This window comes from Bison bison, unplaced genomic scaffold (genome assembly GCF_000754665.1).
Source record: "Bison bison bison isolate TAMUID 2011002044 unplaced genomic scaffold, Bison_UMD1.0 scf7180017864244, whole genome shotgun sequence".
In the NCBI taxonomy this organism is placed as follows: Eukaryota; Metazoa; Chordata; class Mammalia; order Artiodactyla; family Bovidae; genus Bison; species Bison bison.
The window spans coordinates 1874002-1891605 of record NW_011494816.1 but is presented as its reverse complement, the minus strand read 5'-3'; the positions used below and the strand labels follow the sequence as shown (position 1 = coordinate 1891605).

Sequence of the window (17604 nt, the reverse complement as noted above, 5' to 3'; positions counted from 1 at the left end):
GGAGTACATCATGAGAAAGGCTGGACTGGAAGAAACACAAGCTGGAATCAAGATTGCCGGGAGAAATATCAATAACCTCAGATATGCAGATGACACCACCCTTATGGCAGAAAGTGAAGAGGAACTCAAAAGCCTCTTGATGAAGGTGAAAGTGGAGAGTGAAACAGTTGGCTTAAAGCTCAACATTCAGAAAACGAAGATCATGACATCCAGTCCCATCACTTCATGGGAAATAGATGGGAAAACAGTGGAAACAGTGTCAGACTTTATTTTTCTGGGCTCCAAAATCACTACAGATGGTGACTGCAGCCATGAAATTAAAAGACGCTTACTCCTTGGAAGGAAAGTTATGACCAACCTAGATAGCATATTCAAAAGCAGAGACATTACTTTGCCAACAAAGGTTCATCTAGTCAAGGCTATGGTTTTTCCTGTGGTCATGTATGGATGTGAGAGTTGGACTGTGAAGAAAGCTGAGTGCAGAAGAATTTAAAAAGAATTTAAACTGTGGTGTTGGAGAAGACTCTTGAGAGTCCCTTGGACTGCAAGGAGATCCAACCAGTCCATTCTGAAGGAGATCAGCCCTGGGATTTCTTTGGAAGGAATGATGCTAAAGCTGAAACTCCAGTACTTTGGCCACCTCATGGGAAGAGTTGACTCATTGGAAAAGACTCTGATGCTGGGAGGGATTGGGGGCAGGAGAAGGGGATGACAGAGGATGAGATGGCTGGATGGCATCACTGACTCAATGGACGTGAGTCTGAGTGAACTCCGGGAGTTGGTGATGGACAGGGAGGCCTGGTGTGCTGCGATTCATGGGGTCGCAAAGAGTCGGACAGGACTGAGCGACTGATCTGATCTGATGGTGGTCCACTGGTAAAGAATCTACCTGCCAATGCAGGAGACACAGGAGACTTCGGTTCAATCCCTGGGTGGGGGAAGATCCCCTGGTGTAGGCAACAGCAACCCACTCCAGTATTCTTGCTGGGAAATCCCAAGGACAGAGGAGCCTGGTAAGCTACAGTCCATGGGATCACAAAGAGTCAGATCCTACTGAGTGACTGAGCATGTATGCACACATCTTATAATTTCCAAATTTTCTACAATAAGTATATACTTCTGACATAAGTGAGAAAAATAAAAAAATATTAAATTACCTTTAAAAGGTATCTTTAAAGCTATATCTGTATCTTTACCACTTCAGCCACTTCCCAAAGAAGGATGAGGAGTAAGATCAAGTAATTGGCTGGAAGTCAATGAGAGCTGGACTGTAAAAAAAATGTTGGAGTGCCAAAGAATTGATGCTGTAGAACTGTGGTGCTGGAGAAGACTCCTGAGAGTCCCTTGGACAGCAAGGAGATCAAACCAGTCAATCTTAAGGGAAATCAATCCTGAACGTTCATTCACTGGGAGGACTGATGCTGAAGCTGAAATTCCAGTATTTTGGTCATCTGATGCAAACAGCTGATTCATTGAAAAAATCCCTGATGCTGGGAAAGATTGAGGGCAGAAGCAGAAGGGAACGGTCATCAGAGGATGAGATGGCTAGATGGCATCAGCAATGCAATGGACATGAAATTGGGCAAACTTCAGGAGATGGTGAGAGACAGAAAGGCCTGGGGTGCTGCAGTACATGAGGTTGAAAAAAGTCGGACACAACTGGGCGACTGAGCAACAACAGGGGTGATTCCTATCTAAACATCTATGCAAGATGTCATCAGGGGGCCATGTGCATGATTCCAGCTTCAGAGGTGTACCTGCATGAACCACCTGCCCTCTCTGGACTGCTTCCTGGGGAATCAGCAGAACACACCCACTACAGATGGGCCATTCAAACACTACTTTTCCAGGAAGGCTGCCCTGATCTCTCTCTTGTCAGTGCTAGCCTGTGAGCTCTCTGAGAGCCAGCAGACCCTAGGATTCATGTCTGCATCCTCAGTAGGAACCAGGCCTGGTAACCAACATGCTGGCCCCACCTCCAAGCTGTTACGTTCATCTGCCTGTCCTCTTGACTGGATGCTCCCAAAGCTGATGCTGAGCTTGGGTTATACCCACTTCTCCAGAGTCTAACAGAGAACCTAGCATATGATAGGGTTCTAGGAAATGTTTGCTGAACAAATGAATAAATTAAAGAAAGATACTCTAAACTAGCACTATCAAACCAAACTTTCTCTGGCAATGGAAATGTTCTATATTTGCTGCCCAATAGGTAGCCACTGGGCTTACCAGGTGGCCACAGTGGTAAAGAACCTGCCTGCCAATGCAGGAGACACAAGAGATGAGGGTTTGATTCCTGGGTGGGGAAGATCCCCTGGAGGAGGGCATGGTAACCCACCCTAGTATTCTTGCCTGGAGAAGTCCATGGACAGAGGAGCCTGGTAGGCTACAGTCCAAAAGTCCGAAAAAGAGTCGGACACAACTGAGCGACTAAGCATGCAGCACACACACATGGTAGCCACTAGCCACATGGGTAGTGAAAGCCACTGAGCACTGAAATGTTGCCAGTAGTCTCTTTTATTTAATTGTAAATTAATTTAAATAGCCATAAATTCTTCCGTAAGAATGCTTACATACAGGATAATTATAAGATTACAGAGATGATCCATTTTAAAAAAGAGAGATGACCCAACGTCTTATAGCACTCAAAAGATGATCATGGCAAGATACTGAAAATGAGGAGGGGGAAGAGAAGGAAGGTCCCCAACCACCCCCAAGCCTGTACCTACCTGGTTGATATCACACAATGGGAACCTACTTGTCTCCATAGCTCCCTGGCCAACAGCTCTGCTGTATTCTGGGTACAAAGCAGCCAGAGTCATTGAGAGAATAAAAGACTGGGATGAGTGAGAAGGGAAGTGTGTGGGTCTGGGAGAGGAAAGACTCTGAAGGGGTTGCAAAAGGTAAACTCTGGCCTTTTTTATCACCAGAGATAAGGAGAGAGGGTATTCCCTCCAAGAAAAAAGCTTATGCAAGCAGGGACTAGCAACAGGTGCAGGAAAAGAGCTAGCAAAGTTGTCCCCAACCCCAGGACTGGGTAATCCGTGTGGCTCCACCACCAGTGTCCAGAGCAGAAGGCTGCTCTGCACACCCATGTTCCCGCCCATCCTCAGATTCTCACATTAGGCTTGCAAGGGAGCTAGCTAGCAAATATTTCCATCTTATAAGCTGGCAAACCACGGTTCTGTGAGATCATCCGAGGTCGCAGGTCTCAGACTGTCTGGAGCTGAGAAGTCCGCTGAGGACAGTGAGCCAGGTGATGAGTTGGTGAAGTCACACAGATGAGGACTGGAGACCTGGCCAGGCTGGGAGGGAACCTGCACACACTGTCATCTGGCCCTGCTGACTTCAAGCTCAGTGCAGGTAAGGGCTCTGTGTGTTAGACCACGATGGTGTCCCAGGGCCCAATCAGTACCTGGGACATAGTAGCCATTCAATATACTGATGAACAGACAAAGCAACAACCAAACCCGGATTATAGCCATCTGTTTTCAGGATACTTTGTCACCTGTGTGGGTGCTCAGTCATATCTGACTCCTTGTGAACCCATGGACTGTAGCCCGCCAAGGTCCTCTGTCCATGGGATTCTCCAAGCAAGAACACTGGAGTGGGTTGCCATGCCCTCCTCAAGGGGATCTTCCCGACCCAGGGATTGAACTCACATTTCCTCCGTTTCCTGCATTGGCAGGCAGATTCTTTGCCATCAAGCCACCTGGATAAAGCCAATACTTCATTCCTTGTGCTCCTGACAATTGTCCAGGCAGACATCACTGTCCAAGGCTCAGACATACAGAGCCACTCTGGGTTGCTGTCCTGAAAATCTGCTTGGGGAATTGCCCAGGAAGCCACATGTTGACTGCAGAAGGACAGATTAATTCCTCTGGGGACCTGCATTCATTCTCTTCTCTGGTCCACACTCCTCCTGCAAGTCGGAGAGGCAGTTATTACAGACCCTGCTCCACAGAGCTCACAGTCTCGTTGGGGAGGAAGCATCCATAAAAGTTGACTATTCAATGGGAAAAAACTGACAAAGGGCAGCAGAAGATGAAGGAGAGAAACAGTAATTCTGGCTGGAGGAGGCAGTTTCTCAACCGTGATGAATGGGGAAGATTGGAGCCAAGGCATTCGAGTTTAGAGGACCTGGGGGAAGGTCCAGAGAGGAGGCAAGGTGTGAGAAAGGGCAGGGTCTTGGAGTCAGGCCTTCAGCTACCACTCAACAGCTCTAGAATTTTGGGCAAGTCATTCAGCCTTAGTTTTTCTCATCTGTAAAATGGGGGTGATGATACTTCACAAGGAGTAAGTGGCTTCAAAGAATATCTGCTCAAGCAGGGCCCAACAAATTGAAGCCTCCCCAGGGCTGAAGAGCCCCACCGGTGTGGGGATGTGGGAGGAGAAAAGGGGCACCATCTTAAGTGTAAGAGGTAGAAGCAAGGGAATTCAGCTGGATATTAGAGTTTGAAGGCAACTCCCAACCCAACTAACCAGGGACAGGGGGAGGGAGGTCTGTACCTCCTGACCCACCCCAGAAACACCCACTCCTGCCAGATACCAGAGCCACTGCAGCTTGAATGAATGTCCTGGACTGACCCCAGGGCCGGGACTTGTCAGATAACTGTGCTGATGCAGCCCACGCCCACCTGAGCAAGGGAGGTGGACAGCTCCTAACCTTCCTCCAACCCAAGTGAAGTCAAGATGCCAGCCAGTCAGATCTGTGAACTCCAGCACTGAGATTAGGATCTCAGTCTATGAAACCCTGAAGTACTTGTTCTTTAATTTTTCCAAATAAATAAATAAATAGAAAGAACAAAATCAGGACTTCCTTGGCGGTTCAGTGGCTAGGTTAAGACTCCAAGCTCCCAACACAGGGGCCCTGGTTTCGATCCCTGGCCAGGGAACTAGATCCCGCAACTAAGACCCAGCACAGCCAAATAAGTAAATGAATAAAATATTTTTAAAAAAAGAAAGAAAGAAAGAACAAAACATCAAAATAAGGGGGTGGGGTACTGAGACATAGAGGAGAAACACCATCAAACCAAGTCAGGCTTGGGGACCTAGGCCCAGCTCTGCCACTCAGTAGGAGCAGTAATAACAGCTCACCTTTGTCACATACCTACTGTGACAAAGGCACATACGTGCCAGCCCCTGAGCTAGGTGCTCTACAGACTCATCACTTAATCCTCACCTTAATCCCCTCATCAACTCTATGAGATAGACTTTATCTCCATTTCACAAATGAAGAAAATGGGGGCTCAGAGTCCAGTGAACTTGCCCAAGGTCCAGCAAATGGTATAGTTGAGGTCTGAACTCAGTTCTGACTTCAAAAGCCATGTGACCACCTTTGCACAAGTCATATGACCTCTCTGAACCTTAGTCTTCCCATCTGTTCATAGGGGGATGGAATGAATAATAACGATTTGGGCAGAGCTCTACAGTTTACAAGCTCAAACCACTACAGTACCCAGAGAGGAGCCAGGAAGCCAACACAATCCCTGGGGTCCATCTAAGCCTGTCCTGGAGTGGGGATCAAGGTGTATACAGCCATCTCCACCCCAGCAGGGCAACTGAGTGCTGGCTCCTGGTTCTCATTTCCAAGGTTCTTCTTCATCTTAGAGAAATCTGAGTCAGATGTGTTGCAACCACCAATAACTGCTCTTTAAACCACAGGATGGGAGAAGGCAATGGCACCCCACTCCAGTACTCTTGCCTAGAAAATCCCATGGACGGAGGAGCCTGGTAGGCTCCAGTCCATGGGGTCGCTAGAGTCGGACACGACTAAGCTACTTCACTTTCACTTTTCACTTTCATGCACTGGAGAAGGAAATGGCAACCCACTCCAGTGTTCTTGCCTGGAGAATCCCAGGGACAGAGGAGCCTGGTCGGCTGCCGTCTATGGGGTCGCACAGAGTCGGACACGACTGAAGCGACTTAGCAGCAGCAGCAGCAAACCACAGGATGAGACACTCTTGAAAGCACCTGGGACTCTGCCTAGAAGGGAGGGCAGGTATGTGGCAGGGAGTGCCTACAATCCAGGCCAGTCACTGCAGGACAGCATTTGGCCCCTTACTCTTCTACCTGACACCACTCCGCCTGGCCACAGCCTAGAAGGGTCTGTGACTATGGAAGCCAACTCCTCCCAGAAAGGAGAGGAAAGGGAGGCCCAGACAGAGGAGAAGACTTGCCCAACGAATGTGACCCAGAAGAGCAGCGCGGACCTCACGGTGAAAAGCCCCAAGACGGTGTGGAAAGAAAACAGGGCTGTTTCTGCATGTGAGAACTCCTTGCACACCTACTGGAGTTTCGCATGTGCCGAGAGCTTACTATATGTTCAAACTTGTAGGAGAAACAAAAACATCAAACTTCTCCTTTCATGGTGACAAGCTCCTTGAGGGCAGAGACTGGACTGGACTCCATTCCCAAACTTCCCTGACATCCACTTTGATCCAGGCCCTGTGCTAGGCACAGGGGTGCAGGAATAATGAGACTCTGCCCTGCCCTCAAGGACACAGTAAGTAAATGGAAAATTGCCACAGGACGTGTCCTGTGCTACAGATGAAGGAAGGAGAGGGTTGTGGGTGCCAGAGGCCTAGCATCACCAGGCTGCGGGAGAACAGGAAGGCTTCCAGAAAGAGGTGGCATCTGAGCTGCGTCTTAAGATTAAGTAGGAGTCAGACCGGTGAAAAGGAAGGGAAGGAAGGCCCTTCCAGGAGATTTGGTTTATCAAACGTTTGCATAACAGCAATAACAATAAAATTCCAACATTAATTGAGCATCTGACCATGTGCCAGTCTCTGTATTTAAGCACATTTACATATACAAGTATTAACTCATTTCATTCACATAAAAATCTTTTGAGACCATTACAACTATTATTCCCATTTTACAGATAAGAATATTGAGACCCAAAGAGCTTAATAACTTGCCCAAGATCCCCAAGTTGGTACCTAGAACCAGAGTTCAAACCTAGTGGTCTGGTTCCACATTACAGCCCCAACCAGCACCCTCTATCCTTCTCAGATACGTATTTGTGAGACAAGGTGTTGGACATAAGGCTACAAAGATAGATATTTGAATATTAACTATTTTATATTCTAAAAATTATTTAAAGAGGCACACAAATGAATAAAAATAAGCTCACAGTGTGTAAGGACGGAAGGACACATACAGAGAAAATTCCAGGTTCGAAGCTTCATAAGGAAAAGTCTGATGCTGCTGCTCTGCTACTGCTAAGTCGCTTCAGTCGTGTCCGACTCTGTGCGACCCCATAGACGGTAGCCCACTAGGCTCCTCTGTCCCTGGGATTCTCCAGGCAAGAACACTGGAGTGGGTGGCCATTTCCTTCTCCGATGCATGAAAGTGAAAAGTGAAAGTGAAGTCGCTCAGTCGTGTCCGACTCTTAGCGACCCCATGGACTGCAGCCCACCAGGCTCCTCCGTCCATGGGATTTTCCAGGCAAGAGTACTGGAGTGGGTTGACATTGCCTTCTCCACTGCTGCTGCTGAAGGACAAGCAAATAAGACATTAGGAAGAGATGGTAAACTTCCTGGTGGTCTGGCGGTTAAGAATCCGCCTTCCAATGCAGGGGATGCAAGTTCAATCCGTGGTCAGGGAACTGAGGTCCCACAAGCCTCAGAGCAACTAAGTGTGAGTATTACAGCTACTGAGCTCACAGACCACAACTAGAGAGTCTGTGCACCACAACAAAAGATTCCACTGATGCAATGAAGCAACAAAGACCCGATGCAGCCAAATGAATTAATTTAAAAATAAATAAATTCATTTCCTTTAAAAAAAAAAAAAAAGGAAGAGATGGAACTGGATTGGCCGGAAGGCTTTGAACACCAGACCAAGGTGCTCAGATTTTTCCCTCAGTCAACTAGCTGCTAATCTATAAGCCATGGAGAAGGTAATGGTACCCCACTCCAGTACTCTTACCTGGAAAATTCCATGGACTGAGGAGCCTGGTAGTCTGCAGTCTGTGGGGTCGCAAAGAGTCAGACATGACTGAGCGACTTTACTTACTTACTTAATCTACAAGCCAAGATATAATTTCAGGGAAGAGCGTGAAAGCATGTGCCAAAGACTATCTCTAGAACAAACCGATATCACTACAGATATGTGAGTGGTTGATAAAATACAAATCTCTTTAAAATAGCCCTTAAAACTAGTAACCTCCAGGTATCTTTTCCACCAGTAGATAAAAAATATAACAGCTATCATAGGGGATAGATATTTGTCCCTATGTTTAGAAAACTTGGGATACCCTGCTGTCAGGGATGGGAAGTAACAAGAAGGCTTTAAGCAAGGAACTCTTTGGGGATTGAAGGTCTGGGGATTTTGCCCTCCACCCACACCTATGCCTCCACCTCTCCAGGCTAGAAATCAACCATCTGAAGTCCCAAAGATGAGCTGAGCCCAGCCAAAAGCCCCAATGCAGAGACGTTCTCACAAAGAGAGCTACGTAAGTACAAATGACTGTTTGATCAATCATTTGGCCTCAGCGTGGGATTTGGTTAGAATTAAAGCCATCTGGTTGGGAGGGGGAGGAGACAAGCAGGCGGGAAAATGACCCACCCCCTCCCCCCAAAAAGCATTGTTAAAATATAACGGGGGAAAAACAGTAAAGTCTCTGCTGTTATTTCAGCCTAAGCCACTTAATCCTTCAGCACATAAAGCAACTTATTTTATGACCTTTTCCCTTTAAAAAGTAAATCAGAAGACGCTGCCTTGAATTCAGATATCTCTGAAACACACTACTCATCCCTCCCAGTGAAATATCCTGTTTCATAAACCTTCTTCGAGATACTTGAAACTGCAGATCACTAAATGCCTAGCTTTAGGCATCTGACATTCCAGAGAATTAATATTTAAACTTATTATAGGAAAAAAGAATTGAGTTTGGTTGAAGCATGAAATATTTAATAGTGTCTCCAAATTAGAAACCCTATTTTGTTTCGCGTTGGAAATGCCAACGTTATTACCTGGGCTTTGCACTCAAATAAGATAAAATGCACGGGCGGTCTTGAGATTAAACACACAATTACAGCCGTTTTCTCCAGAGAGAAGGGGAGCGAGACAGGTTTGGGGAGTGGAAGCGATTGGGTTTCATTTTTACGATACACTTAAAATTATATTATCATTCTCTGCCTGGAGGGTTGGACTTGAGAGGGTTGAAGCTACTTAACCACTGAAAACTGTGTCAAGATCGGTGAATCCACAGAGCCCTATTCACAGGCTGGTGAAGCCGTCTATGTCTTGGAACGGGCCCGCTGCTGGGCAAAACCCCGGGGAACTTTCTCTACTCACTAGGACAAAAGTATTAAGTGGTTTGGGATAAAAATTAAGCTTCAATTGACACAGTGGATCCTGGCAGCCTCTGCCGGCACGTGTAATTTATTTACAGGGTTGGAAAGTCGGCAAAATACATCATCAACTCTTATACAAACTTCTATTAGGTATTAAATACCCAAGCCTCAGAGAAGTAATTCATATAGTCCAACAACGTTCCAAAATAAACCCAATCTCCAACCCTCCGGAGAGCTTAAAACAGCAAATGGGATCTGTGTTTTTAAAGCCGAGTTTATAATACTCCCTGGTTTCTTGCTAAAGCTTTGCCATCAAACCTGTTACTTAAAAACAAAAGCAACAACATCAAGAGAGTAATCCGGTTGCTAAAAAAGACATAAATAGGAAGAGGCTGAGCCACAGGCAACCAGGCCATCCTTGACACGTCTTCCGGCTCTCGCTTTCACACGCGGGGTCAACATCTAAAGGCAAAGGACCTTTGGGCAAGCCGAAAGCCTCCTACAATTTCCACTTCAGAAAAAATATGACCCCTTGAGAACGTCCACGTTCACATACGTTCTCACAAACACATACACACCCCCGTGCAAGGCCACAGACCCAAGCCAGCAGTGGGACCTCCTCCTTCCAGAGAGGGGCATTTGACTCATTCATCATTTGACACAAAAGACCCATTTCCCACAAACTCTAGTTCACTCTGATCCCTGGCTTGCTCTCCCCCACAAGCCTTTCTTCATCCCACCAGGCGTTTAATAAGAAATAATTAGTTAATAGATCTCCAGCCATCATGCCCAGTGAAGCATGCATTCTACACACCAAGTGTAGTGGGATCATGAGGAATTCTCTTCAAACAGAAGTCTTCGCAACCAGCAGAAGGGGGATCACAGCCAGGGCCTGGGCAACAGAGCTCCCACGCACAGTATGACAGGCTCAAATGGGGACTTGAACCTGCAGTAACCAGTGGGGTGTGTGTATGCTGCTTCTGAGAGGGGTCTGCCTCCTGGGCCTCCAGTCTCAGGCTCCTTGCCTGAGGACCCCCATGTCACAACTGGGAACCACTGTCCTTTCCCCATTTCTGCAACCGAGAGTAGTGGGGAGAGCCCCAGTGGAGGCAGAGTCTCCCCTTAAAGTCACACCTCAGCCTGTGAGCTGAGACTGCAGTCTGCCCGAGGGACTGGTTGTCTGTACCTGCCTGTGGCCTTCCACTGCTGTCCCCCAGGGTTCGGAGACACACGCTAGAGCCACCACGACTCTTAGCTGCTGCATGGGTTTTAAAAGCTGTAGCTGAGAGCTCTGTGCTCTAGAGTAGCAGTCCCCTACCTTTTTGGTGCCAGGGACCTGTCTCGTGGAAGACGATTTTTCCACGGACCAGGAGAAACGCAGGGTGGTCTGGCGATGATTCAAGCGCATCACATTTATTGTGCACATTATTTCTATTATTACATCAGCTCCACCTCAGATCATCAGGTGTTAGATCCCAGAGGCTGAGGATCCCTGCTTCAGAAGGAGAGCACCGGCTTCGCTGTCAGACAGAGCTGGGTTCAAATCCCAGGCTCTGCTATCTACTTTCTGTACAGTGAGTCACTGCAAATTAAATATGGAGCTCACTGTTTAGACAAATTGCTCAACTTTTCCAAGCCTCATTTCCCTGATCTGTAAATTCAGAATAATGCCTCCTTTTCTCATAGGGTTATTGGGCTTTATTAAATGCAATGACAGCTATGAACTGCTTGACCTGGCACAGAGTAGGTGCTCAGTAAAGGTTAGTTGACATCTCTTCTTCTTCTGGTTCCTTCTGTGGTCAGCTTCAGGAGTCAAGAGTTCCAAGAAGAGGTCAAGTTGAGAACCAGACCTTTTTCTGTACTCTATATCCTTCCGAACTGCCCCAGCTGAGTTCACAAGGAATCCTTGAGCAACGGAGCAGGAAGGGACTACAGGTCATCCCAACCAAGTGCTTCCCATTTTACAGATGGGGAAACCGAGGCTTAGAGCCAAGGGCTGGGCCCACATGCATTGAGTCTGTACAATGGTGTGTGTGTTTGCTCCAGACAGGGCTAACCATAACCACCAAAAAAATTCAGGCCATACAGGAAATGCATTATTCAGTGAATGGACTGAAGGCTCCTCTCAGTGCATCTGACTCAAATGCTGACTTTAAAAACACAGCTCGTAATGCTAACACAATCCGCCTCGACCCACCGGAAACCTTCTGAAGGAATAACCCTTTAGAGTTAAGGGGACGACGGAGAAAAGAAGAAAACAGATGCTTCAAGTGACTTTAAACTAAAAGACCACTGGGTCGGGGTTGTATTTTTTCCACCCCATCCCATCCCAGGCCTCTGTTTTCTTTCAGTTTCTTATAAGGCTTTGGACACCAAAGCAGCCACAAAACTTCCCCCCTATTCCACTCTTTCTGCTTCCCTTAACTCAGTAACTCAGCTATCAGTCCCGGACTTTGCTTCTAATGCTGAAAGCATTTTTTTTTTTTTTTCATTGTAAACTATTAAGTCGGGCAGCGGCTGTTGATAAACAAGAAGTCCGTTTTTAAACTGCTAGAATCATTAGCACAGGGAAGGCGAGCAGCACAAATATTTCAGGAGTTTGCTCTTTTTTCCTGGCCCTAGTATCACAGCTGGGCTTTCTGCATGTTGCAGTTGAATTTTTCAAAGCCCAGGGCAGAATTTGTTTCATTTCTTCTCCCCCTTGAACTGAATGTCTTTGTTTCTTTAAACACAAAAAATAAACTACCCCCTACCAGAAGAAACAACACAAGTCTCCAGGTCCAAATTAACTGCAACTAAAATCTGTATTAGGAAAAAAAATTAACAAACCACACAGTCTAATTTAACTTTGAATATAATCATAGATATAAGGTGAAGTTGTTGAAGTACAACCATATCAGCTTCAAAACAGAGAATTCTTTTCTAGGAAAATTGAGAGAAAGAAGGGAAATTATCTTCCCTATGCAAAAGTCCCAGTTAGTGACTGGTCCATTTACAAATAAAGTTGGTATTTATTTGTTTGGTTTTTTTTTTTTCCTATTCCTATCCAAAAAAGGATGGAAAACCCCATTCCAAACTTTAGTTTCTCCCCTTTTCTAGGATGTTTGCCAAACTCCACAAAATAAAACCGAAGAAAATGATGATAATTATGCAACATTCAGAACAAAGAACATAAGAATATATTTTTTTAAATGATTCATTGTGCACTTATGCCTGTAATGGGATTTTAACGCACTGTAAAAATAAGCGTGCTGGCTCACTTAGCTTCTCACGCAACTGTAACGCAGGGAGATGAAGAACTTAAAGATGGGGTGAGTTTTGGTTTTTTTCTGAAGGAGGAGATGTGTGAAGGAAAACCATGGTGTATAAAGAAACATGTTTTTTAATCAGAGGTGGAGCAACACAGCCTATGGATATAATTCCGCAGCTAAGACAGTCCCGAGACCTCAGCCCAGCCTAGCACTACAGGTAAACAAGTCCGCAATAAGGAAGCCTAGGTAAGTTACGATCTCACGTGCTGGTTCCCTTTCCATTTTGCACGCCGGGTCTTAGCAGCTTCTACAGAGCTTGGGAGGCAAAAAGGGAAGAGAAATTCTAGCCACCCAAGATTCTTTGGGAATCTTTGGGAATTGTATTTCCGCTACATGTCTATAAAAGATTTGTCGGATACATAATTCTTATGACTGTAGACGCAACATGCTCCTACCTTATTTGTGTACCCACACACATACATGTTTCTCTTTGTCTCACTGAGCCTGACATTTGGCCAGCAGGTTTTTCTCCCCCTTATTTGAAACCTCAAGCACTGAAGAAATTTGGATCTGATTATTTCCGGATCACAGGACCAGCACTTTAAAATGGATGAAATGCAAGCAAATTGCCCACTAGAGCCGGAGGGGGTAAATGCTTTCAAAATAACTCATACCTTTCTATTATGGATGTGCTGGCCTCTCCAAAATCTCCCCAGAACATCACAGTGGCTTCTGATTCAAATGAAGAAACTCTACAAGGTAATGCCAACCAAAACCGTCATGTCTTACTCTCCACCTCCAGTCCCTAATGCGCCTGCTCACAACCTACAACTGCAGTCCTTCTTTGTTTTCATTTTTAAAGAAAAAATACATATACTTTTTCTTTAAGTTACAAGATTGACTGCTTTGGGAATTTTTAGCCACAGTATGATCGCTGTTAACAACGGCAGGGTCCACATTTGTCATGATCATCAGCCTCCTTTTTATTTGCTAGGATGTGTCCAGTCTCAGCACACAGTGAAAAGGGTCCATTGAGTTGCTGAGAATTATCTGGTTTGGTCTGAGAGCAGCAATTCTGGTCAGACAGAATCATTTGGTAAACTAAGAAGTTTTCTAACGATGGCACGGATACTCGTTACCAAATTCTGAAGATTCGAGACAGAAGAAATACCAACAGCAAAAATAGTTTAAATTCTCTGGGAACGCTTGGGAAGCCGTCATGAACGCCAGCTCTCAGCCACCAACACACACACATATAAGGCACTAGTTGTGAAATGGGAAGCCTTAGAAACTGCCACTTACTGTCTGTAGCCTTAAGCACATCCTTGAACCTGAATGTCTTCATCAATAAAGTGGGAACCACAGTAGTAAGAGCCAGAATCTGCCTGCAGATACAAACTGCAAAGAGCTTTTACATCTGTCCCCTCAGAACAGCCCACGAGGTAGGCAGGGCTCAGCTGGCATGAAGGCTGATGAAAGAACGTGTGCGGGACACAAGCTGAAAACTGTAAAGCCTTGTGCACAGACAGCAAGCTTCACCGAGTCAGCGCCACAGAGCTGACCGCCTCCATAAAGTCCAGATGTTTACCTTCTTTCCTTGTCAGAACTTCCACAAGCACAGTGTTGGGTGTTTAATAAAAAGAAAGAAAAAGCGCAGCATCTGGTAATTTGGCCTTTTCAGCTGTTTGGAATCTGGATAAACGGGACTCTGCCATAAACAGATCATGATTCTTATTGTAAATGATGACAGTGTTAGTCCATGACGTTGCACCATCCCCAGTGCCTCCTGACTCCAGATCTGGAAATGCAGAGGACCCTGACATTTAAGGATAAGCTGCTGGGTTCGAGAGCTCACGCTCCGCCTCAGTTTAGGGTCTGTCCGAGAAACAAGAAGGCAGAGCATCTGAAACCTGATTCCAAACCAAGCAATACTGTCGTCTCTCCGGTCACTGGGGAAGCACTGGCCACAAAAGACCTGAAGCTTGGCTCCTCTCAGCTTCTCTGGCTAGGACACCAGTTAAAAGTCGTGAAAGTCAACAATTTAAAAAAAATCAAACCTTTCTCCCTCCTCGCCCTACCCTCTTTGTCTCAAATAGAGCTGACCATAACAGTGCCCTACACGAATTAATAAACGCGAACCCTTCTTCCTTTTTAGTTTATATTCTTACAACTGTTTCATTTTCCCTTGGGAAGGAAGCATTATTACCTCTCGTGCAAATGAAAAACCAGCGGTTGAGAACGTTAAACACATCACAAGAGCCGTCTCCAAAATAACCAGGCACCGAGGTGGCCCTTTGACACCTTATATCACTAATACTCTCCTCAGTTTTTCTGTCTCACGGTAGATTTACAAATGAGGAAACTAAGGCTCAGAGAAGGAAATAACTTCCCCCAGCCCCATGGATCCTAGGTGGCAGGGTCTTAAAATTTCCAGCACGGTCAATAAATATTTTTCAGTTGGTATTCTTGTCTTCTGTTTCCAGTAAGCCTGAGACTTGGAGCTAGACACCAAATATTCAAAGGGTTATGAGGTCTAGGGAGTATCTGGGTGGGAACAGGGGCAGCAAGAAGGTTTCTTTTATGGCCTGTTTGAGCAGGCTGCACAGCTCTGATTTTCTCTCAGGCCACTATATAGCTTGACTACAGGGGAAAAAATTGCCTAGAAAGACAGAAGCCGAGTCAGAAGCCTCTTCAAGCCTAGGTCCATAAGCTATGGGCTGGCCAGAGACCCCCACCCAGCAGGCCTCAGTTTCCTCATCTTAAATGGGTATGACAAATCTGACCCCCACCAGCCTCACTGGAAGCTGTGAAGAAAACAGAAGCCTCTTACAAAAAGCTTAATCAGTACAACCATCTTAAGGTACAAAGAAAGAGGTGCTTCCTCCCATTCTTTTACCCTCCTCTGCCCTTTCCAAACACAAAAAAGATCTCGTATTTTAGACACTGGGGGCATGTGGATAAAAATAATTGGGGTTTAGGAGAATGGACGTCAGAAGATTGTACATAACTAATGCATACACATGAAAGGTCTCTAACCACAGCTTTGGATGTCAGAAAGTTGCACACAACGAAAGCATCCACATGAAAGGTCTCTAACCAGGGCTTGGAACAAAGGCTATGTTTGGGAGAGCAATTTATTAGGTCTGCAGAGAACTGAGATCTTCAGTTGACAGCTATTTTTTTTTAAACACAAAATGTTGCAAGAGGGTATCTATTTAAGGGAGGATTGTCTACAGGAGGGGGGCAAGTGAGGGAGCTCTGGGCTGCAAATATTACTCATGTCTTGCTGCACAGCCTTCCTCTCTTCCTAGTAAAAGGGAATCTCATGTGCGTATTCCAACAGTAATACGCTAAAGCATTTTCCTCTACATCCTTTACAAATGACCTCTATCTCTTGGAGAAGAGACTGAATTTAAAACAACAGCCAAGAAATAGTGCTCTCCTACAAAGTCAGGTATTTTCATTAAAAAGCAAAAAGTATTTATGTTTATTTCACTTTACCAGTCTTTGAATTAGAGAGTTTTCTTTTTTTTACCCTAAAGGCACTCTCATCCCTAAAAGTAAGCCACCCTACCATTTCTAAGTTGCCAATTGATGCTAAAGTGATGATGCCTATAAAGCCATTAAACAAACTTTTTTTCTTCCTTAAGAATTAGCTGGAAATAGAACCAAGAGGTCCCAAACAATGAAATAATAAAAAACCAAAGCTTTGCTTTTTCCCAGGGGAAAAAAGTAGATGAGGGGAAAGATACAGTGCCTCAACAATTTCCCCAATTTCTGGTTAATTATCTGTCAGTGTGAAACTTATAAATAATGGCTCAATAATAATTAACTGTGATGAGAAGAACATGCTCATGAGAATCCAGCCTCATCACTGACTTTGACCCATTAATTATACTGGAGCCTGCACCTTATACCCACCAGCCTCACTGGGTAGAGGACAGGTATTACAGACTAACTTTTGACCAAAGACTATGCTTTTGAAGCATCAAGTACATAACAGCCATTGTTAAAGTCAGGACTTCACTCAGGCTAGACTACAGATTCATAAAATTTTCCATCAGGAATCCAGAAATCATCTGGTATAATTAATTCCTTACTTGACAGATCGGGAAACTGAGGTCCCAAAAAGGGGAGAGGGGGCTGGCTGAAGGCTTCTGGTTTTTGTTACTGAGGAAGACTGGAATACTTCAAAGTATGCCGTTAGCAGGTTCAGAGACAGACATACTCGAGTTGCTACTCATCCTAATTTATAATAAGGTTTTGACAAATTTCACACAACTTTTATCAGAAACATACAGAAGCAAAATTATGTAATCTGAGCTTTCTAAACACACATCTCCCCCACAAATAGGCTTACTGAGTTTAAATTAGGTGCTTCCTAAACAGTCACCGTTTCAGAATGACAAGCGAGTCCCAAACAACTTGAGAGAAAACTGATGAACTTTGGAGAAAGTTCTACCAAGTGCTTGGGAAGATTCCTACAAAGGCCTGCCGTGGAATCAGACTACCCAAATCTCTCCACGCCCGTGGCCAGGCACGTCGGCGGGGCCATACTTACCCTTCCCGGCGGCAGTGGCGGAGGCCTTGGACGGACCGTAGTCTCGGGGACTCCGGGGCCGGAGGAGGTCGTGGGCGCGCGGTGGCGCGGGAGGCCGGGGCAGCAAGTCACGCGGACCCCCCTCCCCGCAGCCCCCGCCGCTCACGGTGACCCTGAAGGCCATGTGCGGGCCGAGGCCAGCGGGCCCCCGGCCGGGACCTGGAGCGCCGGGGGCCTCCTTCGGCCTCTTGTCTGAGTGCGCCTCGGCCACTTCGCAGTGCATGGCGCCGGGGCGGGGCGCACCGCTGGGGGTCTCGCCGGGCTTCTGCGGAGGGGAGAAAGCACAGGCGCGTCAGAATGAGCGGAGCGATCCCCTTCTGGTCCAGGGGGCGATGTTTGAGCAGGTCACCATCCCTCCGTTTATTCCTCCTTAGCGCCACCACACTCACCCTAACGTGACAAACCTACCTGATCCACGGAAAAGTCCCCTCCAGGGCGCAGGAACATCTAGCAT

General features: G+C 46.1%; 1 protein-coding gene across 1 annotated transcript in view; it reads right to left on the bottom strand.

Annotated features, from left to right (window-relative positions):
• The window catches only part of GLIS1 (GLIS family zinc finger 1), a 261914-nt gene extending 244711 nt beyond the window's left edge, over positions 1–17203 (bottom strand). The window contains exon 1 of the mRNA XM_010847198.1: positions 17112–17203. The gene's annotated coding sequence lies outside the window, so the exon portion shown is untranslated. The remainder of the gene's footprint in view (positions 1–17111) is intronic.
• Positions 17204–17604: the final 401 nt, after the last annotated feature.